Source organism: Crocodylus porosus, unplaced genomic scaffold (assembly GCF_001723895.1).
Source record: "Crocodylus porosus isolate Cpor-Errol unplaced genomic scaffold, CroPor_comp1, whole genome shotgun sequence".
Taxonomy (NCBI): Eukaryota; Metazoa; Chordata; order Crocodylia; family Crocodylidae; genus Crocodylus; species Crocodylus porosus.
This window is the reverse complement of record NW_017728947.1, coordinates 2,792,000-2,818,803: the sequence shown is the minus strand read 5'-3', so window position 1 is coordinate 2,818,803 and position 26,804 is coordinate 2,792,000. Positions and strand designations below refer to the sequence as shown.

General features: G+C 46.5%; 1 long non-coding RNA gene across 1 annotated transcript; it reads right to left on the bottom strand.

The window, feature by feature from the left end:
• Positions 1–2,048: 2,048 nt before the first annotated feature.
• Positions 2,049–13,957, bottom strand: LOC109320943. Its single transcript, XR_002103894.1, has 3 exons — positions 13,850–13,957; positions 12,046–12,047; positions 2,049–2,061 (listed from the first exon to the last, which is right to left on the bottom strand). It is a non-coding gene; the product is annotated as an uncharacterized LOC109320943 (long non-coding RNA).
• Between the last annotated feature and the right edge of the window lie 12,847 nt (positions 13,958–26,804).

The window sequence follows — 26,804 nt, the reverse complement described above, 5'->3', positions numbered from 1 at the left end:
CCATGGGGGGACCCCCCTCTCCCAGTTGGTGAGTTTTGCTGCAGAGGGACCTCTCCCCACAGTTGGTGAAATTGGCCACGGGGGACACCCCTTGCAGTTGGCATGATTGGTGGGGACTGGTTGTTGGGGGGAGGTCTTTGCCACCTGACTAAGGGGGCACCAGTCACCCATGCTATAAAACACTTGCAGTTTTTAACCGAAGAATGCGTTGCAGTGATAGGGTTGATGAACATAAACTTTTGCTCATGCATCTTCTTGTAAAACAAAAATTCTATTGTTGCAATGCCATTATGATTTTTCCTTGTCTGCTCAGTCTGAAACACATAAATAAAAAAATGTAATGATGGTATTTAAAATGTACCTTGGACAGTCTTGAAACCATATTAATTTTCATTCTACCCTATGAATAGGACTCTATTTTTCATACGTGGTAGAACCTTGTTAGGTCAGGTCCTCAGGGGAAAGGGGTACTGTGTAGTAGGGCTGTGTGAAGCTTTGGACTGTGATTCAGATTTGGAAAAGATTCAGCTCATTCGGATGCCAAATCAACATGTCTGAATTGAATCACTCACTGTTTTATGCTTTCTGAATCAATTCAGAAAAGATTCGGTGATATGGAGATTCAGAGGGCTGTCTGTATGGGGAAACAGAAACTTAGAAGAGGGAGGAGGAGTGGGAGGGAGGGGAGACAGGGGACAGGGGCAGGGGGGAAAGACTGACATGTCTAGGTGGCCAGTGAGCAAGATATCTCTCTGACTGCCTTTCCAATTACAGTGTCTGGGGGGAGGGACATAGAAACAGCATAAAAGCCTTTGTGTGCAGGCTTGCTGTGCCTTTTGTAAGCTGGTTCTGTCTAAGGAACAGCATGAAAAGGTACTGTGCACTGCCTGGCTTGCTTTATAGTCAGGAGTAGCTAATTGCCGGCTACTTTTTGTTGTTAGAAAGGACTGGGTAGGATTTAGCTTAGCTTAGTTTAGCATCTCTTAATACTATTCAATTAATTTCTTTCAAGTTATATTTGCTCTCTTTTTTTTTGTGGCAAACTTTGAAAAAAGAAAGCTCTGTGTTGTCCCTGCCAGTGTGATCCATCACTGTGCAGGGAGGCACACAGATTGCATGAACACACACACACACACTTATAATATACACACATACAAGAAGAAAAATCAGATATTCATAGGAAAAGAGGAAAAGAGTCAGATTATATATAGTAGTTATTAGTTATTAATATTATTATAGTTAGTTTACATGGAGACTGAAGACAACACAGAAGTCAGATTCAGATTGAGATTAACGGAACTCAGGGTCTTAGAAGAAGGAGATACACATTACATCACAGATGAATAACAAGAAGTACAGTAGTAGTCACATATTCAAATTAATAGAACATCACAGAAGAGGACACCATATATAGTTATTAATAACCAAAGAAGAGTCCAGTGCATGCATTCAACACAGAGGGAATAACACAGGGAATAAAACAGACAATTTAGTCACACTTGACATTCATAATTCATACTAAATAAATACATCACAGTGGAGAAGAAGACAGACAGACAGCATGCATTTTTTTACATAGTTCTCAATACTTATAATTACCGAATCAAACAATCAAAGAAGAGTCCGGTGTGCACACGCAACACAGAGGGAATAACATGCACAACACAAAAGGAGTGACACACACACCTTTTGCAGCACAGGAAAGGTTAATATGAAGCGTGCTGGAAAGGCAGGTGCTAGGTCTTCTTAGGGAAGGGAGAGGGGGTAGGGGGAAAACTACAGCTGCAAGTTCCATTCACACCCCCAAACATAGATGCATTCTCTTCCCAAGCAGCCATGACACTTCTGCTGCCAGAGGAAGCAAGGAGGTGGGAGCAGTGTCTGCACCTGACATGCCTGCAACTGCAGCACCTGTCCTCAGTCCAGACATAGGCACCAGCAGTGGAATCACTGTCTCCTCTACCCCAATGTCATCTCTTGGTATGAGCCTCCCACTGCCAGAGGAGGAGCTGGAGCTGGAACCAGGGGTGCTGAGTGCACTGGCTCAAGCAATTCTGGGGACTGAGGGGGAATCAGAGTTTGTGCTCCACACCCCTAAAATTTCCCCTAGACCCGGGTCTTTTCCAGAAAGCAGCACCTCAGAGGAGGTTGAGGTTATGAAGGCAAGTGCCTCAGCTGAGGCAGCTCTTCCTGCTGTTGTGCCTCAGCCTGCTGAAGAGTAGGAGAAGGCAGGATCCTCATCCTAAACCCAGAAGCGGGCGAGTAGCACAGTGTGGGAGCATTTTGAGCTGGCAGATGATCCCATGTTTGCCATCTGCCAGCACTGCCAAAGGCACAGCAGCTGGGGTAAGCATGCCAAAAGGGAAGTCCCCCACTCAATCCAAAGCCCCCTTCCCCCCAAAGCAGAGGCAGGCCACCTTGGGCCACTGGGGGAAAGCTGCAGACAGAGGGGGGCGAGTTGCAAAGGCAAGCAAGATCACCCAGACCATTGGGGAGATGCTTGCTCTGGATAGCCAGCCCTTCTCCCTAGTTGAGCGGCCAGGGTTCAAGCGGCTCATAGCACTTCTGACCCCATCTTACAAAGTGCCAGCACATACCTCCCTGTATGAGGCATGCAGGGAGTACGTGAGGGAGAAGCTGTGGAAGGCAGGGCCACAGGTAGCCTTGCATTTTACCTCTGACATCTGGAGCAGCCAGGGTGGTGATCAGTCCTACCTCTTCCTCACAGGGCACTGGTGAGATCAGTCAGGCCATTGGTGGGCTCTACTGCAAGCTGAGGTGCTGGATGAGTCGCACACGGCAAGGGATATCATGGGGGCCACGAACCGCATGGTACAGGGGTGGCTCATTGGGCAGGCCAGCTCACCCATAGGTTCATGGTCACCGACAATGGGGCGAATATGGTGAAGGCTGTCCATGATGCCAACTTTGTTGGCATCCGCTGTGTGGCACACAGGCTGCACCTCATAGTGAGGAATGTCTTGGAGGGAGACAGGTCTGCTGGTGATGGCACCACCACCATAACTCCTATAAGCCAAATGATTTTGAAATCCAGGAAGGTGGCAGGTTACTTCCACCGCAGCATCAAGGGGGACAAGGTGCTGTGGGAGAAACAGGCAGAGCTGAGCATCCCACAGCACAAAATCATGCAGGATGTGGAAGCTCAGTGGAACTCCACATACTTGATGCTTGAAAGGCTGGTGGAGCAACACAAGGCCATCCATGAGATGGCCTTGCTTGGGGAGAATGGGATCAGTGTCCCCCTGAACAGAGCTGAGTGGGGTACCATCTCCCAGATCTTGGTGGTCCTAAAGCCCTTCCTCAAGGCCACCAAGACTCTTAGCGCTGGTGATGCCCTTCTCAACCAGGTGATCCCCCTAATGAGAGAACTTGAGAACCAAATGGAGAAGTTGCAGGGGATCAGTGTTCCTGGCTGGGGCAGGCTGCTGTCTCCAGATGTGTAGGCACTGGTGAGGCGGCTGAAGGAGGACATCAGGAGATGGCTGGATCCCTTGCAGTCCAGTATGGTCCACATGATGGCAGGCATGTGTGACCTGAGGGTGAAGGGGAGCACGTGCACTGGCAGCACCAAAGCCCTCGATCACTGGATACAGGTGCTGGTCAACAAAGTCAGGGAGGCCGAAGCGCAGAGGTGAGGGGATGTGGAAGAGGGGATCCACTTTCCCATGCCAGCACTCCCAGCACCAGCCGGTCTCCTCCATGCCAGCCACTGCCAATGTGGGTCATGGGCATGGCTTCAATGCTGAGGTCTAAACGCACCAGACCCCAGCCTCAAGCAGGTAGCGCTGAGGCTTTAGTGGCTACCTATCTTGCTGAGGATGTGGAGCCACTGGACTGTGACCCCTTGATGTACTGGGCAAGCCACAGCCAGATCTGGTAGGATCTGGCCATGGTTGCCCAGCAATACCTGTCCTGTCCACTGACCAGTGAGCCGAACAAAAGTGTGTTCAGCATAACTAGGGATGTTGTGACACCCCACTGTACCTCCTTGGATCCTGCTTTGGTGGAGCTGCAGGTGTTCCTGAAGGGGACCCTCCTGCTGCTGGGGCTCCCCAAGCTCCACCTGCAGACAGACTGAATGCCACCCTCCTCACTCTGCACAGATTTCCTTTTTCAAGTTTTTTAAAAGCCAAGTAATGCCTTGCTCTCAGCTGGAGGGGGCACTAACTGCATCAGCAGCCAGCGGGGGAAGAATATGTCCCTGCTGAGCTCATTCCCCTGCCAGGATGAACTTGGAGGTATAAGACTGGGGCTATGGGGAAGGAGGAGGCCCCAGGTCCTGGGCATGACCACTAAAATTGCACTCTGCCAGGGTAGGGAGGCCTGGTGGGACTGTTGGCAGTGGGGCAGCCCCATAAATGCCAGGACCAACAATCCCCTGGTGAAAGGTGGGGAGGAGGCACCATAACCTCCAGCTAATGCATGCACACACACAGTCCTGGTTGGGGAACGCCCAGACCTGTCACATCTTTGACAGGCCTGACACTTGCTGGTTGCAATGCAGTTGTGAGGCTGCTGGTAAGCTCAGCTTAGCTACCCGGGATGCCAGCTTTTGCATCTAACACCCAAGGTACCCCTGCACTTTCACCTGTGCTGCTACATCCCCCTTTCCCCCCGACCCTAGCCTGTCCCTCACCCCCTGATGCCTCCATTTCCATTTTCACTGATTGGCTTTCTTGCCTACATTGTCCCCCCCGCACCTATCTCTGGCAGGCTTCATGGTCTGGCAGGGCCTGGAAGCCAGGCCTTCAGTAGATTTCACCTCCCTGTGCCTGAAGGCAGACATAGGCGCATAAGCACCCATGTCATGAGTTTTGCCTGTCAACAGCACCTGTCTGTGGTGCAGTTCCCCCCAAACCCCTGCACCTATCACCTTGAAACTTGGCAGACTTGGTGGCCTCAGCAGGGGCTACGATCACTGCAGTTTTCACCCCACTGTGGCCTAACACATACAGGTGCCATGAGTTTTGCTTTCAAGAATTTGGGGTACAGTTTCCCCCAAACCCCTTTACCTATCTCCTTGAAACTTGGAAGGCTTCATGCTCTCAGCAGAGGGTACCATCCCTGCAAGTTTTATTCAAATCAGACAATAAAAAACAGTTATAGATATTTCATTGTTTCCGCATTATACCCTATGGTTGAATCTCCGAATCGGCTCTGAAGCTTTGGAGCTGATTCGGCCTAATCGAAGTGGAAAACCAATTCAGAGCTCCGAATCGAATTGCTGGCATCTGAATTGGCTGAATCTGAACCCGAATCAAATAATTCCCTATTCGCACAGGCCTACTGCGTAGGAAGTGCAATGCTTTTGTAGCCTGTCAAAGGATACAAAAGTTAACTCAAATTTTTATCCTTTTGTTCTTGCTTTGCTTGAAACAAGAATCTGTGCAAAGGATGAATTTGGCAATCACCTCTCTAGACCCAGCCTCCAATAGCAGTTCAGATTGTACGGAATTGAGGGCATGCTCCAGCTCCAAATGGCTAATTTCCCAAACATGTCTGTTAGCAGTTTGATTAAGATGGTTGTCTAGTTTGAGACTTCTTCATTCTACAGGATTCTAGTGGGCAAATCTTAGATCTTGATTAGGGTTGACTAAATTTGGTGAACAGCATACAAAAGGGCTTGGAAAAGCTTCAGGATTCATCAATTTTTCAGCAGAAACCAGGCCTCAACTTACCTTCTCTGCTATGTCTCTTATGCATGGCCATGAATCTATGCATGGTTTTAGAAGGTACAATATGGTGCACCATTACTAATTTTGTTATGGCAACATGCTAAACCCATGGTCCTATTAGCATGTAAGTAGTTCAAGAGCAATAGATCTGACCACGTGGGGTCTTCTAAAGTTAACTGAAAGAGTCTCTTTGATTTCGCTTTGATTCCACTCTTTGGTTGAGGAGCAGGCCCCAGGTGATGGGTTCAAGCTCAGTTTCATTCCAGATCTAACAGACATTTAAGACAGTTATGGAGGTCATGATTGACATTGCTGTGAGAGTTGATCTCAACATATGGATATATGAACAACTTACTGTTTAATGAACGAAGGTAGGATTTTACCACCTGTCAGCTGTTCTGCAGAAATTGGCCATGCATGTGCATTTTGTAAGTGAAAGATAAACTGTGATAGTTTAGGCTTCAATGAATCTGGGTTAAGTTGCCATGGTTTAGCTTCAAAATTCACTGCTAGATAAGAACATGCACCTGGAAAATTGCTTGAGAAGCAGCTGTCTTACAGGAATGCCCTTCCCCCTTTAACCTTTCAGTAAATTGTATATCTACAGCCTTAGAATAATGACTTTGTGTATGTGACCAATAAATAATTACATAAAGACAAGACACAGAGAGCTTGAAGTGGGTGGTCAGTGACCAATTTCGTAAAATGTTTCTAAACTAATAATTTAATTGTCTTTCTGGATGGAGCCTCTGACAAGGATGTCGTAGTAAATCAGGAGCACTGAGAACTATGCTAAATGTCTATTGAAACCTGCTGAGCCACTTCAGAGCATTTACACATCTCTTTTACTGTATATTGCCTGTGATTAGCTTATAATGCATGAATGTTGGCCATGAAGGTTGTTATGTGAGTTAAAACAAAGGACAAACAAGACGTAAGTACTACTTATGGACTCTATGTGCCAGATAGCATTGGTTAAGCTGAAGGCCAATAACAGTTCGCAGCAGTGAAATTTAACAGCAAACTCTGCAATAGAGTAGCTGCTACATACCATAGAAAGCTGGATATTGAATGACAATAACAATAAATCAGGCAAGACATTTCAGATTAATCAGTCAGTGGTCTCCATTGTAAAGTCAATAATTAACAATGGTTACTAACCAAACATACCTAAAATAACACAGAGATTTTTTAAAAATTCTTTGTACAAGGAAATACTGTAAAATCTTAAATACAGTGGAGCTGGATGTAGAGCCTATGGAAAGAATCTCACTGACTTCAGAGGGCCTCAATCTGCCCCCCACCCCCCATGGCCCTTCCCCCACAGAGTTACCTGCTGGGCAAGAGAGTCTACACCATGCGCACACACGCTTAGCCCCCCCCCAAATAATTTTTTTTCCTCTGCCTATGCTTTCCTCCATCTCTGATAAAAATAATTTGACCCCAGTACTCTTTCCTGCCATGGAAGGGGGTTGGACTAAATGATCTACTCAGGTCCCTTCCGACCCTAGAAACTATGAAACTATAATTAGAAAAAAGATCTTTTCCTTAAATTAGGTGTTATTTTTTTAACTATTGTAAAAGTATCTTTTCTATTGGTGATACAGTCTCACACAGAAGGTTCAAAAGTACACACCGCTAGCATTATAAATCATCCAGAGTATACATTAATCTTACATGTATAGAAGGCAAAACATAGCCAGGGGCACTAGGATATTTAAACATAATAAAACTATATTAGTAGGGGGACTCTGTTTTTTTTCTTATAGTGAAAGCAGAGTTTTTGAATGTCATTAGAAAAGGTTTCCTTTAGGCCTTTTTTTCCTTTTCTTGAATACAGTATTTATCTTAGCAGGAAAGTAGCCCCAAGCTGAGTCTACACATGCTCTTTATTGTGGTATAGATTAATTAACTGTGGGGTAAAGCGTCACCATCTACATATGTGATGGTGTTAAGCCATGGAAAACTAATTAACACCACTATAAAATAGTAATGTCAGGGACACTACTATCTTACGGTAGAGTAATTAACTGCAAAGAAATGTAAGTGTAGATGCTGCCTGTGGGCCTAAATTAGGGGTGGGCAATTATTTCGGGTGGAGGGCCACTTACTGAGTTTTGGCAAGCCATCGAGGGCCGCATAACAGGCAGCCAGGGCAGATAACTGTTAATTTTCTAAATTTTTTAGGGGCCCTGCAGGCTGGATAGAATGGCCTGGTGTGTTGCATCTGGCCCACTGGCCACATTTTGCCCGCCCCTGACCTAAATTGTACCCAGTCAGCCCAGCCAGCCTGAGGCCACACACCTGCCTGCTGCCTAGATACATAGCTCCACACTTTTAGCACCCCCATGCCCACCGGCAACATGTAGGGGGTGCACATGGCCCTTGTTTCATGCACAGTGCTCTGGGCAATAATAAAGGGACTTCATTTGGGCTGAAAACAGTTAGATTTTTATTTGAAGTGCTATGTGCTCAGCATTGCTGGTTGCAGCCATGAGGTGCAGTGTGTGCTCTGAGCTATTGCAAAATTATCCGAAGAGACTGAGCTTCCTGGTGTCACCCTCCAAATCATCCCCACTACAATTTGTGTTTCAGTCTGGAGGTTGTACTACAAAACACTGCATTACCTAAAATATCTTTTTCACCTAATGTCTAAAACAGAGGACCCAGGTGCTTATGGCATCTCTAAGAATGCAAGTGAGGTTGCAGAAGTGAAAGACTATTAAATTAGTGTCCTGGATAGGTTCCAATTTGGGTAAACTTAATTTACCACTCCAAACCTTTCATTGTATTTTAATCATGTCTAACAACTGTTTTTTCTTGTTCCGTTCAAAGGTGCACTATGTCTGTAAAGTAGATGTGACAAGCATGATCTTACAGTGTGACTTGTAAAGCACTGTGCAATAAAAGGCACAATGTATATGTAAAATATTGTCTTTACTGGGGGCCTTTTGAACCTTTAGGGAGTATAAGTACATTTAGAATCACCTATAAGTTGGGTATGGAAGCATTTGTGTAAGTAGTTTAATTTTTCCTGTCTAGTTTTTTCCCCTACTAAATGAGTTAACTTTATGTATGGGCAAAGCTTTTGAGGACTGCCATTATTTTACTGACCAACCTTTTGTCACAACTGTGTCAACAATAAGTTACTGTTAGGGAAAGTACCTTACAGGGAAGTTACCTGACAAAATTTATTCTGGAACGGAATAGCTCTCTCCACGCAAGTCTATGCATGCAGGGGTCAGTCTGCCAGCCCAGGGATTCTCCTGCCTGGCTCAACATGCTGCAGAGGGGCAGGTTGGGGTACAAAGGTGCCTCAATGCTGAGCTAGCTGGCAGGCAGCCCCTATACTGAAGCACCTTCGTATCTAAAGCAGCCAGGTCAGTATCTACACATGTGCTGCTGTGCATAAAAAAAACTATTCCACAATAAACATTTCATGTAGACACACCCTCCCACTCTCCAAATCCTACCTACTTTGGAGTGACACTAAACCACATGCTCTATACCCCTCCCGTTGAAGGTGGACACCAAAGAAGGGAAGACATATTCACCAAGAGGGGAACAACCAGAGGGAGTATGGTCACTGTACTAGAAGAGAGAGGACTTTAGGTTCTAGATCTTTCTCCTATGCCAAATCAGCAGAAGCTATTCTACCACTGTCTACCCATTTTCTTCAATAACTATTAGTGTCTGTGGGTTCCTAGCCCCTACACACCCTCCAGAGCTGCCAACTCTGCACTAGAAGCCAGGAGCCAGGACAGGGGGCAGAGAGCTCCCCAGTCCTGGTGCTGATTGCCTCACAGGTCCTGGGGGGAGTCAGGAGCTGAGCAGCACCAGGACCGGGGACAGAGAGCTCCCTGTTCCCTGTGACACCCTGCTGGCTAGGCTGAGGAGGAGCAAATTTGCTCCTGGTCAGCATCTACACAGTGCTACTGTGGGGTAGGCATGGGCAAGGGGTGGGGGAGTAACAGGTGAAGGTCTGGCTGCCATCCATCTCACCCCAATAATTAGATTTTATACACGGAAAATTGTAAGAAATTTGTAATTTTTCCATGTATAGAATCTAATGGGGTGGGGGTAATCATCTTAAAATTGAAGTTGCCTTGGATTTGGGTAAATATAGTATTGTGTACAAACTAAAGCATTTATTTTAAGTTAAATAGCCAAGTTTCCAAGGCCTTTTAAGCAGTATAACTATTCAACTTAAACTTGTTCTTTAATTCCTCCAATAAAGATAGGATTCTGAGAGCTAGTTTCCTCAGTGGGTAGGAGGATGGTGCTAGAAGCTATCAGAGAAAGGATTGCTAGGAAGAAGCATCAGGAGGCATGAAGTCTGGAGCAAACCAATGGGAAGTCATCCTTTAATGGGCTGTGAACTGAGGCAATAAACAATTCCAACCCTGGTTTCCTGCATTTGAAAGAAAAGAATAGACCTTGGCATTCCTTCCCAGCATTCTTTGCTTCTAATTCCCATCAGCCCCAAAACCTACAATTCTCAGAGTTCTATTCATTCATTCTAGAGTCTAGACAGAGTTGGCTTTGACCCAGTTTTAAATGGCCACTGTCTGCTCTTACCTGGGCATTTTAACTGTCTGTTCGTGAACCCAGTCATGTGGAAATGGAAAGTGATATAGTAAATAATTGTGACCAAAGGTTCCCATCATTACTTTACCAGCAATAAAAGTATCCTCATTTCCCAACACTGAAACATAGCCAGAAAAATGAAATATGCAGAGCTTTCAACTGCATACCACTGGCCTCTTTGGAATTTGCATCCTAGCAGGGGAGAGATCATAAAAAGTTATATGCCTCATATGCCTAAGTGGAATGCAAAGGTTTAAAAGAGAGCTGCTTGTTAACTCAATGTACTCAACAAGCTTAACCATCTGTAGCCGTCCCATGTCACTGCTATAAATAATGTAGTGACTTATCTGATTGATTCTGGATGCTAATAAAGCTTCTTTTGGGGCCTTATATTTCTAAGAAAATGTAGGAAACAAGTTATAGGGAATGACCATTCTGTAGGTGAACATAATAAATGTTCTGTTTGAGGCATATTACAGATGTAAATAAAATATCTGCTTTAAGGCATAGGGCATGGGATTAACCAATACTGCTGCAGGCATTGAATGTACATTACCAAGGTGTGGCAGGACACTAGGTGTGCCTGCCACTTTAAGGCCCTGGAGCTGGCAGCCTCCAGGTGCCTAATGAGGGCAGCCATTTTAGGTTCAGGGCTGCCTATATAAACAAGGGAGTTTGGCTGCTGGAGAGGAGGTAAAAACACTGCCTGGCCTGAGGATTGCTGAGTTTTATCTGGAGGTAAGGGAGGAGCTGTAGGGGATGGTAGGAGGCTCCTGGTCCTGGATACAATCTGACACTACACCTTGCCAGGAGTGGGTGGCCTGGTGGGACTCCCAGTGGTGCGGGAGCCCCCAGGAAATGCCAGGCTAGTGATCACCCCAGTGAAAGGTGGGTTGGGGTGCCTTAACCCCTAGTCCTCACCTTAGGGTGGGTTGTGTACACTGAAGGTAGTTGTGGGGGGTGCAAGCCCTGAGGAGGAGAGTTGGAGGCCAGGTGTGGCCAAAGCTGCCTGAGTTCTCTTTGGGGTCTCAACCCCCAGCAGGGGAGTTAGGGCCAGGCATGGCTATGGCCACCTGAGTCCACCTGTGGAGGGAAGCCCCGAGCCCCCAGTGTGAGGGGGGGCAGACTCCTGACCCTGATAAGTCTTCCACCATTGGGAGGCAGAGTGTGGGTCAAAAATAACACCTGTAGGAGCACCACAACTTGTTGCCCGTTTTGCGGGGGAGTGAGAGCCCCCTGTGAGACCCTGAGACACCAGTTGTGGTGTGAGGTACCCCAGCTCCCCATGTCTGTGGAGAACCCAGAGAGGGGGACCCTGGGAAAAGAGTATGGATCATACAGCAAGGCCTGCCAGAGTTTTCCCTGACTAGCCCAGGTGGAGGCCAGGATCAGGAGGGTCAGAAGGGCAAGCAGGCCTACCGAGAAGGATGCCCAAGAGCCAGGGACCTGGGGTCCCGACTGGTGTGGGGGTGGGCCAGGGCTAGTGTGAACCAAAGGTCCCAGTGAGGGGACCACACCCAAAGGGGAACCAGTGGCAAGGAGATATATGGCCTGGTATAATGGCAACAGTGTCTGCCTGAAGGGAGGAACCTAGGTGGGGTCCTACAGCAGGATTCTGGGGCCTATCGTGGGGGACTGGCGCATGTGGGAACATCATGATATCATCAGCCAGGCTTGGGCTGCGGTGTAGGGGAGGAACGGAGCCACAGATAGCTGCCCTCTAGCAGCGGGGCAGAAAATGGGTAGCCTCTCACCTAATTACATCTATTAATCAATTAAGACCAAGGTGTGGCGGGCAAGAAGGAGGTTTGCCCAAGAACGGGTGGGCGGGCATGTGGAGATTTGCCCCGGTAGGCCCCTTGTTGCACAGAGTACTAAATTGTAACAGTTTTAACTAGAGCAAGACCTTTTGAAAAATGTTGTATGTACTCTGAATTAAATAGTGGTGTTTAAGCTACAGCTTTGCACAGGAGGCAGTGTGGTGCTGCACTGCATTAAGAGAAGTGTGCTCTCTGCTGCTGATATCAGTACCTGGGCTAGGTGAGCAAAACTGTCTTCCAATTAGGACAGAGAAGATTGCTTTCCCTATCTGCGTGCTACCCAATCTAATCGGCTTGTGCTGTCTGTTCCGTACACCATCTCAGTGTTGTGCTCCACACCAGGAAGTGGGGGAAAAAGGTTTCTTGTTCCTCTATTCTGCTTAAGATAATAAGGAAGGATTATCAGTCTATAGTGCAACTGAACAATAACTCCATTTGCAGGAATAGTATATGTGGTGTACGCAAGAAGTTTGCGCTTGACTGATTCTGACTCTGACCCATTCAAATATTTGCTATAGATGGGGAACATACTCTCAGAGTGTCTACACATAACCAACGGCAATGTTGCTACTGTACCATGTTTTAGTACTTTGTTTTGAAAGTACTAAAACATGACACCGTAACTGTCCATATGGCGACATGCTGGTGGCATATGGGAAGTTTTCCCTACTACATTGCCATAGCAGCATGCTATAAGTAGTGAGCACGCCACTATAGTACCAATCACGTGTAGACTTATGGGATCACTACGTCACTGTAGCACGCCATATGGTGATGTAGCCCATTGCTACATCACCATAGGGCAACATGTAGACATGCCCTCAGTTAACACTTCTATATATTGAATGCAAGAGCAGCAGATTACTGCTTGTCAAGTAACCCAGAGGTCAATTTGGTTATATAAGGTCTATCTATATTGGATTCCCATTATAACAGTATCTGAGTAACTCTTTAATGAGATTATTCTCACAAGATCCCCAAGAGGCAGGGAAATGCTGCTTATCCCCATTTTCACAGACATGATCATAGAAAAATCATAGAACACTAGAGCTAAAAGGACTGCAACAGGTCATGTATACCAACCCCTTACTTAAAGCAGGAACATCCCAGTCTAAACCATTCTAAGCGTCTAAGTGTTTTGTTCTTAAAAACTTCCAAGGGTGGAGATTCCATGACCTCTCTGGGTAGCTGTAGCAAATCCATAGCTGGGGTGGCTAAGACACCACCTGGCGGCCACCTGGTCCCACCATGCTCACTCCCTCTGGCTTCTCAGGGTCCCACCCTGCTGTCTCACCTGCCATGCTTTGATACTATAATTGGATAGGAAGGCTGCCCCTAGAGGGCAGGGGGTGGGTTGCTTCAGGTCTTAGGCCCTTGTCTGGGCTGAGGACCCTGGCCTTGGCCCACTTTACTCTAGCTGGGCCTTTCCTCCCAAGGTCCACTGTCCCAGAACCATAGGCTTCCAGGTCCCAGCTCTAGCCATACTCTCGCAGACTCTGGGCTCCTCTTCCTTGAACTCTCCTGCATGGGTTCTGAGCTTGCACCCCGAGTCTTTTCTGTCTGACACCACAGTTATTCTGGTAATAGCAGGAGTGTCCAGCAGGGCAGGGGTGGGGGGGCAGGAATAAAGGATTGTGAGGTGGTTGGGAGGGCTGAAGCATGGGCAGCATCAATTGCAGGGGGTTGCTTCCCCTCATCCTTGCTCATTGTTGCCCCTTTCCCTAGCTCTGCTCCACATGCAAGAACTCCCCAGAAAGTGGCCATTTCATGACATTTCATTGCAAATCTCATTTTTGTGACAATCACTTAATTTCATGATTTTCACAAAAAATAAGAAATTGTGATTTAATCCAGGCCATATGTATATGTCTCTTTCTGGATCATCTGACCTACTATTTCTGCCCCAGGCCTGTCAATCACCAGCTGCACTGTGCTGGCTGCACCTGGGGTGGGCAGCCATTTTATTCAAAGGCCCTTTACCACTATCAGTTTGTTCAGGAGGCTGAAGCTGGCCAACCGATCCCTGGTTCCTTCTCCTTCAGTGATGGGGTAGGTGCCCCATAACAGTAGTGCATTCCAATCCTCAAACACTCATAGTGAGAAAGTTCTTCCTAATATTCAACCTAAATCTCCCCAGCTGCAATTTGAGGCCATTTCTCCTTGTCTTCCCCACAGCCCTGGAGAATAGCCTGCTACCGTATTCTGTATAACACACCCTTCAGATATCTGAAGACAGTTAATACACACCCCACACCTCGGTCCCCTCTTTTCCAGAACAAAGATTCATAGTTCATTCAGCCTTTCCTTGAAAGCCACATTTTCCCAGACCTTTGATCATTTTTGTTGCTCTCCACTGGATTCTTTCTACTTGTTTGTATCTTTCTTGAAGTGTGGGGTCAAAAACTGGACACAGTTTTCCAGCACTTACCCATGGAAGGATCACTTGACCTGCAACTGATGCTCCTATTAATACAGCCCAATGAGCTATTGGTTTGTTTGGCAACAAGAGCACAACTGTTGACTCATTCAGCTTGTGGTCTATTGTAACTCCCAGGTCCTTCTCTGAAGTACTGCAGTATATTTGCTCATATACTCTGAGCATGATGATCCAACCAGTTATATATTCATTTTATGATGCGTGACTCTAGACTGTATTTTTTAGTTAAGTAATGGCAAATGGTGTCGAAAGCCGTGCTAAAATCGATATCTATCAAATCCATTGCCTGTCTCTCATGCACAGAACCCATCACAAAAATAAACCAGCTTGGTCAGGCATAAGGAACTGAAGCATGAAGTCTAAAACCCAAGGTATTTATGGGCCTAACTCTCATTGATTGGAGTCAATGGAATCACGGCATGTAAGATACTTTTTGGAATCAAGGCAGGCCTAAGTGACTTGCCTAAAGACACTTAGAAGTGTTGCAGTGCAACAAGCATTAAATTCAGGTATTCCATAAGTCATTGGGATGCAAAAGAGCAAAAGGAAGTCAAGTCATATATTTAGTGTGATTGTACAAAGCCTGAGAAAACTATGTGGCTGTTGGAAATGGAAAGGATAGAAGACAAATAAAATGAAAAGAATATTGACTGATACAGATGTTAATTCATTCAACATGTAAAACTGTTGCATCTTTGTACAGCCTTACCAGTTGTTTAGTTAGATAGAAATATGTGAAATTCCTTGGTATTTCAGTGAGTCTTCGTGGGACTTCCATTTTTGAGTAAACTGCATCTGTAGAGATTTCTTGGCAATGACTAAATCTCTGTTGATAGGCCCATTGAAGAAAATTAAGAAAAACCTCTTATTAACATAACAGATTTGGGATCAGACTACACATAAAAACCTTGCATTTCCACTTTGTACAGTGAATTAATAATGATGGTAAGATAAGTAGGCTGAAGACCCATGGGTAAAAATACAACAGAGAAACAAACAGTATCCAAGGTGTAGGCTTACCATATGTCCAGGCTTACCATTTCCCAGACATGTCCTCTTTTTGGTCCTCCCATCTCTGTCCAGGCAGTTTTTTTAAATATCAACAAGTATCTGGGATTTTGCTCAGCTCAGCATTGAAGATTTTCATGGCACCTTCCAGCTTGCCCTAGTTACTTGGAGTTACTTGGGGCTGGGGGGAGCAGGAAAAGGGTGATTGAAAGCAGGAGGCATGACATGCATCTGTGCATGTACATGCATGTAGCCAGCATGCAGCCAAGCAGGGTGGTGGGAGCAGTCCCAGCTGCTGCGTGCAGATAAGTCTATGGGGGTGGGGAAGTTGGAGGGCCAGGGCTTGGGGACTGTCTGGCATGCATGTGTGCGTGGAGGGAGGTGGGTGCCTGCTTGCATTGGCAGAAGCTATTTGGGTGCTGGGGCTGCAGCAAAATGGGGGAGGCAGGGGCAGTGCCTGCCTCTCCAGTGGGGGGAGGATGGGGAGGGGTCCTTTGGAGGCAGCAGGGAACTGCATGTCCGGGTCAGTGGCACCAGGGCCAGAGTCTGTGTTCGCAGGGGCCGGGTAGCCAGAAAATGGTGCAGGGTTGGGGGGGAGCAGGGGCCTGTGGGTCGAGAGTGGGGGCCACTGGCAGGGATGGATTAGGGTAGTGGGTCGCAGGTCAGGAGTGAGGGGCATGCCAATATGAGTTCTGGTGGCCTTGGACATGAGCTCACTGCTTCTTTTTACCAAGGAAACTTAAATCAATGATGATTGTGCCTGTGCTCAAAAATACTGCTAGAAGAAGGTAAACTGCAGCATAGCTAAGATGCTGTGATTCAAAGTCTTGATGGGAGAAAGGAAGGGAGGATGGTCAGGAGCACTGACAAATTCATGACATCCCACCAGCACCAAAGAATGCAGAAAGCCTAAGATGGATGAAAAATGATTTTATAGGTAAAAATAGAAAAAGAAGAGGGGAAACTTTTCCTCTGATTCTTTGACTTTATTTTGGTCAGCTGAGAGGTAACTGACCCTCAGCTTGGTGGGAGAAGAACTGCAACTTCCATTTTCCTTTGCAGGCAGTAGAGGAGGACTGGATTTGATGTAGAGAATTCTCCTCAGCCAGCACAAGGATTGCTCGGCTCCCAGAGGCACTTTGTTAAGGAGGCCAGGCTTCTCACGGTTGCCCTGGTCAATCAGAAGTTTGAAGGTGAAAAGAGCTCCCTTTCCCTTGAAATTATGCAGCTCTGCAGGCATAATAGAAACTCAAGGTGCCAGAAAGAGAGGACGTGCAAGGAAGACCTGCTGAAACAAGTCTTCAATAAGAATGCCAATCCCAGGTGGTCATCAGTATGTGTATGAGTAACCTCTGGGTTTTCAAAACACACAAGCAGAGAAGTGAAAGATTTAGTTTAACCATTTAGTTCAAGTAGGAGGAAATTCAAACCTACATCTCCTACCACTCAGGATAGTGCCTTAACTATCAGTCTACAAACTAGCCCAGAAAGTGATGCCATGCTACCTTGTAGACATGAATGCAGGATTCATTAGCCAGGGACAGAAGCTTTGCGGCATGGCTTGAGGTCTTCTTCCTTAGAAGTGGGGATCTGTAAGTTTTATACCAGTTTAATTCAGTTTTTCAGCAAACAAACATTTTCAAATCTACAATCTCACTTCATTCCAGTTTCTGAGAATCTCCATACGATAGCTCTTTATGCAATCTGCCAGTTTCCTATGTTTCATTAAGATGTTCTAAATGTTTTTCTTGTTTTTGACACCATTCTGGGCTAAACCAAAACCTCTGGAATTACACTACTTGCAGCAAAAGTATTAAGCAGAATGACTTTTCCATGCCACTTCAACAGATCTCATTTCATGTGTTATTCATTTGAAAGCTGATATGAAAAATAATACGTGTCTCTCCCCGCCCATGCAGAATTTCTTTCTATTATTATTGGAAGAAAAATCTTTGCAATTTGTTTGTACTTACCCAGTATTTGCACGCAAAAGCCAAACCATTTAATTGATTACAGGCCATTTGGCAGGATCATTCAGAACCAGAATGTTCAGTTATTTTCTCTGTATTTTTTCCCCATAATCTGAGTTAAGTGTGCAACTGCAGTAAGTTTGTTGCTCAAAGAAGTATCCCCCCTCAAGGGTTGAGACTGCTTTACTAATAAGAGAGTTTTCTTCTCTTGTGCCTAGTGGAAATATCAGAAAAAGAAGAACCTTCTTTGTCAAGAACATTATTTTCAGAAGTTGAAACTGATATTTTGGTTGGCTAGATAGTCTTAATGAGAAGACTCCAATGCATTTGTTGCAAACGTAACTGTTAATTTTGGCAATCTTAAAATACTAATTGCTTGACTTTGTTTCTCATTATCAGTGTGTTGCACCTTTTCTTTTGAAATATTTAGTTCCAGAAAAGCATATCAATTTTCATAGAAGATTCTCACTATCACTTTCACATATACACTGATATAAAAGTTGATCAAAGAATTTCTCAACAATCAGGTATGAACTTACTCATTCAAATACAAAGGGTCACCTGTTGCATGCTGTTGTCTGACAGCAAGTTCTGCAACATTTCTGAATTGCCAGTTTTGAAAATTATTGCTGGTGAATGAATGACAAATGTTTCAGGTATGCAAATTTGCTCCTAGCTTCTCACAAGGGTAGGGAGCTGGCTAGCTTACCTACCATCAAAGTTGGCTCAGACTACTGGAAGATAAAAGAAAAGAGAAATCAACCTTAGCCATAATCCAGATTTGTACTAGGCTATCTGTGTTCTATCGTTCTCATCCCTTATAACCATATAGGCTAAGTATAGAGGTTCAAAAAGCCTGAGGTGGAATCAATTCAATCTTTGCAGCTCTATCTAAGCTGCACAGATTGGACTGATAATGAACTGAACTGATGTTTACTGTTCCAGTGGCCAACGCAGGCAGAAGTCTACACTGGCTCAGATAAGGAGCCTGGGGGTGTTCATGCACATGTCCCATCATACCAGGCACTGCTGAAAGCTGCTAAATCCAGCAGATCAGCAACCCATAACATTGGCTACTGGACACCCCCCCCATCTCCTGCTGTCAGCTACAGGGAGAGGGAGAGCTAGCAGACAATCTCTCCCCTGTCCTGTCTCCTCACATGCTGGGCTGTGGGTGGGGAGTAAAGTCCCCTCATGGAGGCTTCCCCCTCATGCCATGCAGACCTCAGCTGCAGGGGGACAGTACCAGGCTGGGGAGGTACATTCCTCTCTTGCTCCCTCTGCCTCTCAAAGAAGTAACTGGCTAGCGAAGGGGTGGGACTGGGACTTTCACAGCTCAGGGGCTCACTGGACTGTGTGTGGGGGGGGGCTTCCCCACTGCAATGTGCAGGGGATCCATTCCTCCACTCCGCCTCCCTCTGGGCTGACAGGTGCTGGCAGGATGCAGGCTAGCGACCAGAGGCTTTACTGCCTCAGCTCTATGAAATCTGTAAGTAGGGCCAGCCCTACTTCACTGGAGAAGATAACATAATCCAGGGCTGCAAATCATCCTGGGATCCTGGGGGACTGTGAGGTAACTTGAGTCAGAAGGGGATCTGGGACACCAGGACTGTGTGAAGTAGCACTGTTCCACTTCGACTTCCGTTTTGCTGGAACAGTGTTTTGTTTCAAGTTTCATTTTATTTCAAAAGCGCTGTTCCATTTCATTTTGTTGAAACTGTTTTGCTGTTTCGATGCTGTTTTGATGTTTCACCCATAAGCTATTTTGCACCCAGTGCTGGAAAGATCGGTACTGCCGCTGGCCTCAGCCAGCAACACCAGCCTCCTGTCATCTGGCAGGCAGATTGGGGGCCCACAACACTGGGAGGAGTCCAACACAGCCCCCACAGCCCTCCTGGGGGTGTGGGTGGGCCCCTGATCTGCCTGCTGGATGACAGGAGGCTGGTGCTGCTGGCTGGGGCCAGCAGCAGCACTGATCTTTCCAGCACTGGGTGCAGGTTGCTCTGGTCCTAGCCAGATCACTCAAGGCTGGTGTTGCTGGCGGGCAGATTGGGGTCCCTGGCAACCTGGGACGAGTTGGCAGAGCCTACTGCCTTCCTGGGAGTGGAGGGAGCCCCCAGTAGGCCTGCTGGATCACAGGAGGTTGCTCCTGCCACCTGGGATGGTGCTGGGTGCAGTCCACATCCAGCACTGGGAAGATCAGTGCTGCTGCTGGCCCCAGCTGGCTACACCAGCATCCTGTCACCTGGCAGGCAGATCAGGGGTTACCTGCACCCCTGGGAGGGCTATGCCAGAGTGCTTCTGGGGGGTGCAGGCCCCCAATCTGCCTAGTGGATGAGAGGAGGCTGGTTCTGATGCCTAGGGCCAGAAGCAGGGCCCGGGGTAAATCAGCTCATACGGGGACCTGCCCCTGCCCTGGGGTTGGGTCAGGGGCAGGTCCCTCCACCCTCCTTGGGTTGGCTCTGGTGTGGGGCCCGGAGCAAACCAGCTTGGGTGGGGACCCACCCCTGCCCTGCCCTGCACTGCCCCTGGCCTGAACCAGCCTCCTGTGATCCAACAGGCAGATTGGGGGCCTGCACCCCCAGAAGCAGACCAGCGCAGCCCTCTCAGGGGTGGGGGCAGGCCCCTGATCTGCCTGCAAGACGACAGGAGGCTGGTTGTTGGCTGGGGCCAGAGGCAACACTGATCTTCCTGGCATTGGTTGTGGGCTGCACCCAGCGCTGTCCCAGGTGGTAGGAGCAGCCTCCTGTGATCTGGCAGGCCAATTGAGGGCACCCTGCACCCCTGGGAGGGCTGTGGGGCTCTGCCAATTACTCCTGGTGGTGCAAGGGTCCCCCAGTCTGCCTGCCAGATCACTCAAGGCTGATGCTGCTGACTGGGACTGGAGCTGGGCGCAGCCCATGCCAGGAAGATCAGTGCTGCTGCTGACCCCAGCTGGCAGCACCAGCCTCCTGTCATCCAGCAGGAATATCAGGGGCCCACCCACACCCCTGGGAGGATTGCAGGGACTGTGCTGGACTCCTCCTGGGGGTGCAGCCCCTGATCTTCCTGCTGGATGACAGGAGGCTGGTAATGCTGGCTGGCTGAGGCCAGCAGCAGCACTGAGCATTGGGTGTGGGCTGCACCCCAGGTGGCAGCACCAGCCTCCTATTATCTGGCAGGCAGATTGGGGGCTAGCCTGCACCACTGGGAGGGCTGTGGGGGCTGTGCTGGACTGCCCCCAGGGTGCAGACCCCCAATCTGCCTGCCAGATAATAGGAGGCTGGTGCTGCTTTCTGGGACTGGTGCTGGGTACAGCCCATGCCAGGAAGATCAGTGCTGCCATTGGCCCCAGCTGGCAGCACCAGCCTGCTGTCATCCAGCAGGCAGATTGGGGGCTTGTCCACACCCCCAGGAGGGCTGTTGCAGCTGTGCCAGACTCCTCCTGGGGGTGTGGGCCCTTGGTTTGCCTGCTGGATCACAGGAGGCTAGTGCTGCCGGCTGGCAGCAGCAGAAGCACCAATCTTCCCAGCTCTGGGTGCGGGCTGCACCCAGCACTGGTCCCAGGTGGCAGCACCAGCCTTCTGTCATCCAGCAGGCAGATCAGGGGCCCAAACCCCCAGGAGGAGTCCAGCACAGCCCTCCCAGGGGTGCAGGTGGGCCCCCAATCTGCCTACTAGATGACAGGAGGCTGTCACTGCTGGCTGGGACCAGTGCTGAAGCCAAGTAAGCCTGGACTCAAAACTCAAAATGTTTTGAAACTTTCAAAACCTTTTGAGTGCTCTTGTTTTGTTTTGAAGCTGTTTCGAAGACTTTTGTTTCATTTTGATGTTGCTGTTTTGAGCTTGAGATGCATGGAAACAGCTTCAAAATGAAACACTGGGAGAAATTTCTCACAGTCATATGTAACACAGGTTCAGTAGACTGATTTAACCTCAGTCAGTTAAAGTCTGATACTACATCCAACCAGGTTTACTGTAAATGAGGTTCAGCTATTTTGAAGGCAGATTATATGCACTGAACTTCTGTTATGTTACAGGTTTGAATCGCTTTCTGATAACTTATACCAGTTTATGTGTAACTTTTATGTAACCAGTTTGTGGCCTTCAACTCTGAAAAATGCAAGGTACTCCACCTTGGGAAGAAGAACCTGCAGCATGTTTATAGGCTCAGCAGTGCTGCAGTTGCTAGCACCAGGGCTGAAAGGGACTTGGGGGTCATGATTGACCACAAGATGAATATGAGCAACCAACATGATGTTGCAGCCAGCAAAGCAACCAAAACTCTGGCTTGCATACATAGATACTTCTCTAGCAAATCCCAGGATGTCATCCTCCCACTGTACTCTGCCTTGGTGAGGCTGCAGCTGGAGTATTGTATCCAATTCTGGGCTCCACAATTTAAAAAGGATGTGGAGAAGCTTGAGAGAGTCCAGAGGAGAGCCACGCACATGATCAGAGGGCAGGAAAACAGACCTTATGATGACAGGCCGAGAGCTACAGGACTTCTCAGCCTGGAAAAGCGCAGGCTCAGGGGGGACCTGGTGACTGCCTAAAAGTACATAAGGGGTGTACATCAAAATCTGGGGGAACACCTGTTCACCAGAGTGCCCCATGGGATGACAAGGTCAAATGGTCACGAACTTTTCCAAGACCGTTTGAGGCTGGACATAAGGAAGAACTTCGTTACAGTCCGAGCCCCCAAGGCCTGGAACAGACTGCTAGCAGAGGTGGTGCAAGCACCTGCTGTGGACTCCTTTAAGAGTCAACTGGATGTTTATCTTGCTGGGATCCTGTGACCCCAGCTGACTTCCTGCCCCTGGGGCAGGGGGCTGGACTGATTGATCTTCCAAGGCCCCTTCCAGCCCTAACATCTATGAAAAGTAACTTTTGTCCCTAGCTAATGAGGATCTTTGAAAATGTAACATGTTCTTAAATATTTATAGGATCAAGATGCCTTTTTATGAACTACTGTATGGGCACATTTATTTAGATTTAGATTAAATCTGTTCCTAATTGATTTAGGTTAAATCAAATTAAGTTCAGTTTAAATCAAAGTGGGAGTCTCTATGCAACCTTTTGCATCAGTTTAGATAAAAATATTTTAAAATCTCATGCTTAGACAATACCTTCTTTACAAGAAGGTGGGGTTTACATCAAGATACATAACTTGAGGTATCTAAGATATAAAACCTTAAGTAATTAAGGCACAAGTAGTTTTTACCTCAGTGGGGCTAGTCAAGGCCAGCCCTACACATGCTGCCAGTTCCACATTTAACAAGAAGAAATAAACAGTATTATATATTTGCAAAATATCTGAGATAATGAAGGAATTTAATTCACTTGGATCCTTAAAAATCTATTAAATGTAATACTGAATTAACATACTTGTTTGCATTTGATATAGTATGCACAGCATATCAGTCCGTTACATAAGGAGCTTTGGAAGAAAGGCATTTTTATAAAATGCAATGTATTATTATCATTATTAATATGTTAACTATTGCCAGAACTCTTATAAAGGAAGCTAAGTTGTTACTCAATCAATAGGACTTTAACAATGACTGCTACAATATTAGTGGGACTGATTCCAGTCCATAATAATGCTAACGTCCAATTCAATTGCCTTAAGCAGGAAAGAGAGAATTTTGTAAATCTCCTTCCTACATAATTTTTCTTGCCTCTTTTTTGTAGCAGGCAGTGCCTCTGCTAAGAGATGCATGCCATTTTGAATACCAGTAGAGACTTTAATTGCAAATTTTAGTCAGATGATGCTCCTTGCTTATTGTGACAGAGCAAAAAATACTCCATTTCACTCCACCATGTATAATCGTACTATCATTTTCAACAAGTATTTTTGCCTTTTAGAAATATAAGACCGAATAAATTTTCCATAAATTTATTGGACACAATTCATTTTTTCAATTTGCTACAGGTAAAAAGAGGAAAAATGTTTAAGGCTGGGCACAGAGTTTATACATAAACTGCGATAAGTAGCCGGAAACTGGTTCAAATTTGTAACACAATAGAAGATCAGAGCACATAAACTACTTTCAAAATGGTTATAACCAGTTTAAGATAATCCTGGAGATAGATGTAGTATCAGACTTAACTGATTTAGGTTAAATTGGTTTATTAAACTTCTGTCTCAGATGCCCTCCAGATTCAAATTGACTTACAGTCTCCCAGCATCCCAAGATGCTTTGCACCTCTTCTGTAACCCCCTTCCCCTCACCCTTGCAGGATGACAAACTATCCTTGGCCCAAGCTGTCTTCTGCAACTGAGCTGGGAGGCATGCTCTAGTGTCTCCTAGCTGCTGGTCTGAGCCATTGTAGGCATGTGGCTGCATTTCCAGAATCAAAACTGGATGTCTGTTCACTTGATTATCGTTTCCATCTGTGCAACTTAGACTAACCTGCAAAGACTGAATTGATCCAGCCTCTGGCTTTTTTATTGTCTGTAGTTAGCCTTACTGAAATGTTATACCTTTGTTGCACATCCCTTGTAAAACTCACTGGTGGCCTTTCATGAGGCTGCTGCTTGGGCTGGAAGCTGAACTCCTTGTGTTCTTAATTCTCCCTGGGTAGCGGTTGGCCTCAATATTGGTTACATTCTTAGATTCTCTGGAATGAACACTTCCCAGGTAAAACTTCTCTGTCTCTTATTCCATCATAGAAGTATGGTACCATAGAATTTCCCTAGGGCTGCAAGGTCAGTACTGAATCTCTTCATTGACCAGTGGCTTAAGCAGCCCCTTTACAAAGACCTTCAGCCGTGTAAACACTCTGGATGCATAGTTCATCTCAAACATACACTTGAGCTTTGAAATGACCTCAAACACTTGTTCACTTTTTAAATAGCACAAAAGGCAAATCAATAAAGACAAAAACAAACCAACCTCCTCCACCCCATGCAACACACGTATACCCCTTGCAGTTGCACATTTCCTGACCTCTTTTTCCTCAGAAAAAATCTTTCTTTCCTCTGGAGTGTTTTCTGGAGCACACTTTTAGGTAAGAGTCCTCTACCACAATCAGGCTTCTTCCCTCGTGACTGATGGATTCTCTTTTGAATCATGAAGTCTCTCTCTTCTAACTCAATATCTTCTAACCTTAGTTGATTCCACAGCTGCAAGCAGTCCTCTGTTCCACAGATCATGCTTTTTTTGTTCCTCTTGCTCTGTAGGATGACTACGCCAAGCCCTGCTCATCTGTAGGTAAGATGGAGAAAAACTGGCTTCGGCCAATTAGCTATTGTATCCCTGGGCCTGATCTATTCGACAATTGATAACCCTTAATGACTTATCTCTTCAAAAACTTGACTTGGTACCACTGCCCTACTCCTCTGACAACATGAAAATACATAAAGTTAATGGACTATAACTGGAATTCATACATTTTATATTCATTTTCTAAATCATCACAATTTGCAGTATTGTGACTTAATATTATGTAGTCCACCAGGAGGTTGTTAATTTTTTGCTTATACCAGGTCAGAAGTTTTGAAAGGAAAAATATTTAAACAAATCATGGCTAGAGGAACAGTAAAAATACCTTAATTTGTCAATATAGCCATCTTTATAGATTTTAGAGTAGTGTTATTTCTGAAACTGACACTCTTCCTTTGCAAAGATAAGCTACTCAGCTTTTTGCCAGTCCCTTCTTGATTGATTTATATTTAAAAGTCATAATGGGTTGGACTTAAACAAATACTCTTAGTGAATTTGCAACAAGCTTTCATCTAAGCCATGTTCACCTCATTGTTTCTAATGTCAAATGTACTGAGGAAATTCTAGCAATAAAATTCTTTTTTATTTTCTTTGCCTACACTGCCAAGCACGTTCTTATTTTAGCTGATAACTATGTCTGGTGCTTTACCACTGCATTTTAAAGGCAAAAACATGAATTGATCACAGCAAAAAGGGGAAAAAAATCACTAAAACATAGAAAATAAAAATAAAAGCATTGCTTTGATTTAAATTACTTTGTATTGTTACAGTCCAGTGCAAGGGGTTGAAACTGCTATGATAACTGAGTTAAACTATGAACTAACTCTGGAAAAATCATCTTTTTGACAGCAGTAGCTCTACATTGCTGAAATAATCCTCTTTTGATAGTAGTATTGTGCAGGGGGAGCAGGGCATCTCAGTCCATTTCTAATTCTGCAGGAAAATTCAAGGACTGAACTGTGATGGAGAATCTGCCTGCTGGTCTTCTTTAATTCTTCCATGAGTATTAAGATTTTGCCTACACCCACAATAAAATATCTGAAAATGTGGCACTTCAGATTGGCATCATTAAGGCTGTTTCTGCTTGCATTAGGTACTGTCTTGAGTTCCTATGTACGGATAAAGATACACTTTAAGCACATTCTGGGTCTGTGACTGAGACCAGAATTTAGCTCAATTCATTAGAGGTGAAAGGATTCAAATGTGCTCAAACTGACTCCTGGGACTAAACAGAATCAAATTTTGGAGTGTTCAAAATCTGGTTTCTAATATGACATCTCCTATTTCATACCTCAAAAGAGAGAAAACAAACTTTTTTGGCTTTCCTGCTGGGCACTGAAGGTGTAATCATAGGCAGAGGGAGAATTTTTTTGGGGGGGGTGGGGATGGGGCTGAACATGTGCATGCATGCACTACCCCAGGTGGGAAAGTCTGCGGGGGAAGGGGCAGGGGGAGGGAGTGGGGTTGATGCTGGGACTGGGCGGGGTTTGGAGTGAGTGGAGCTGAGCCAGGATCAGAATCAGGGCCGGGGCCCACTGTGCCCGTACAGCTACCCCTTTCCCCATGCCCAGGGTTGTTGCCTGGCACCAGCACCTCCATGCCAATGAATCTTTTGCCCCCCAGCTCTGCAGCAGCCCCAGCCCTGCACTGTCCAGCAGGGCCAAGAGTCAGGAGCTAAAGTGGGGCCAGCCTTGGCTGAGTCCCCAGTCCAGAGGGGATGGAGCCCCAAGGACCCCCATGCCTGGCCCACCCTGAGTCGAGATGGGGTGCGAGACAAAGCCACAGCTCATCTGGAAGCGTATGGTTGGGGTGGAAGCTCTCACCTCTGCATGCGTCCCTGAAGGGCGTGGGGGGCATGTGCCCCCAGATCTACATGGGGTGGGACAGGGCGGACTGCTGCTGCAGGCTCAGGCCAGGGCAACACTGGATTCTTCCCTGGGATGGGCAGCTGTGATGCTGGGAGGGAGACTGGGGGGGCTACGGTGAATTTTTGGGTGGCTATGCCCCACGCCATAGCCCCCTTCTAGTGTCACCACTGCAGCTCTGGCCCCAGCCCACAGTGGCTCCTTTGGGTGTTAC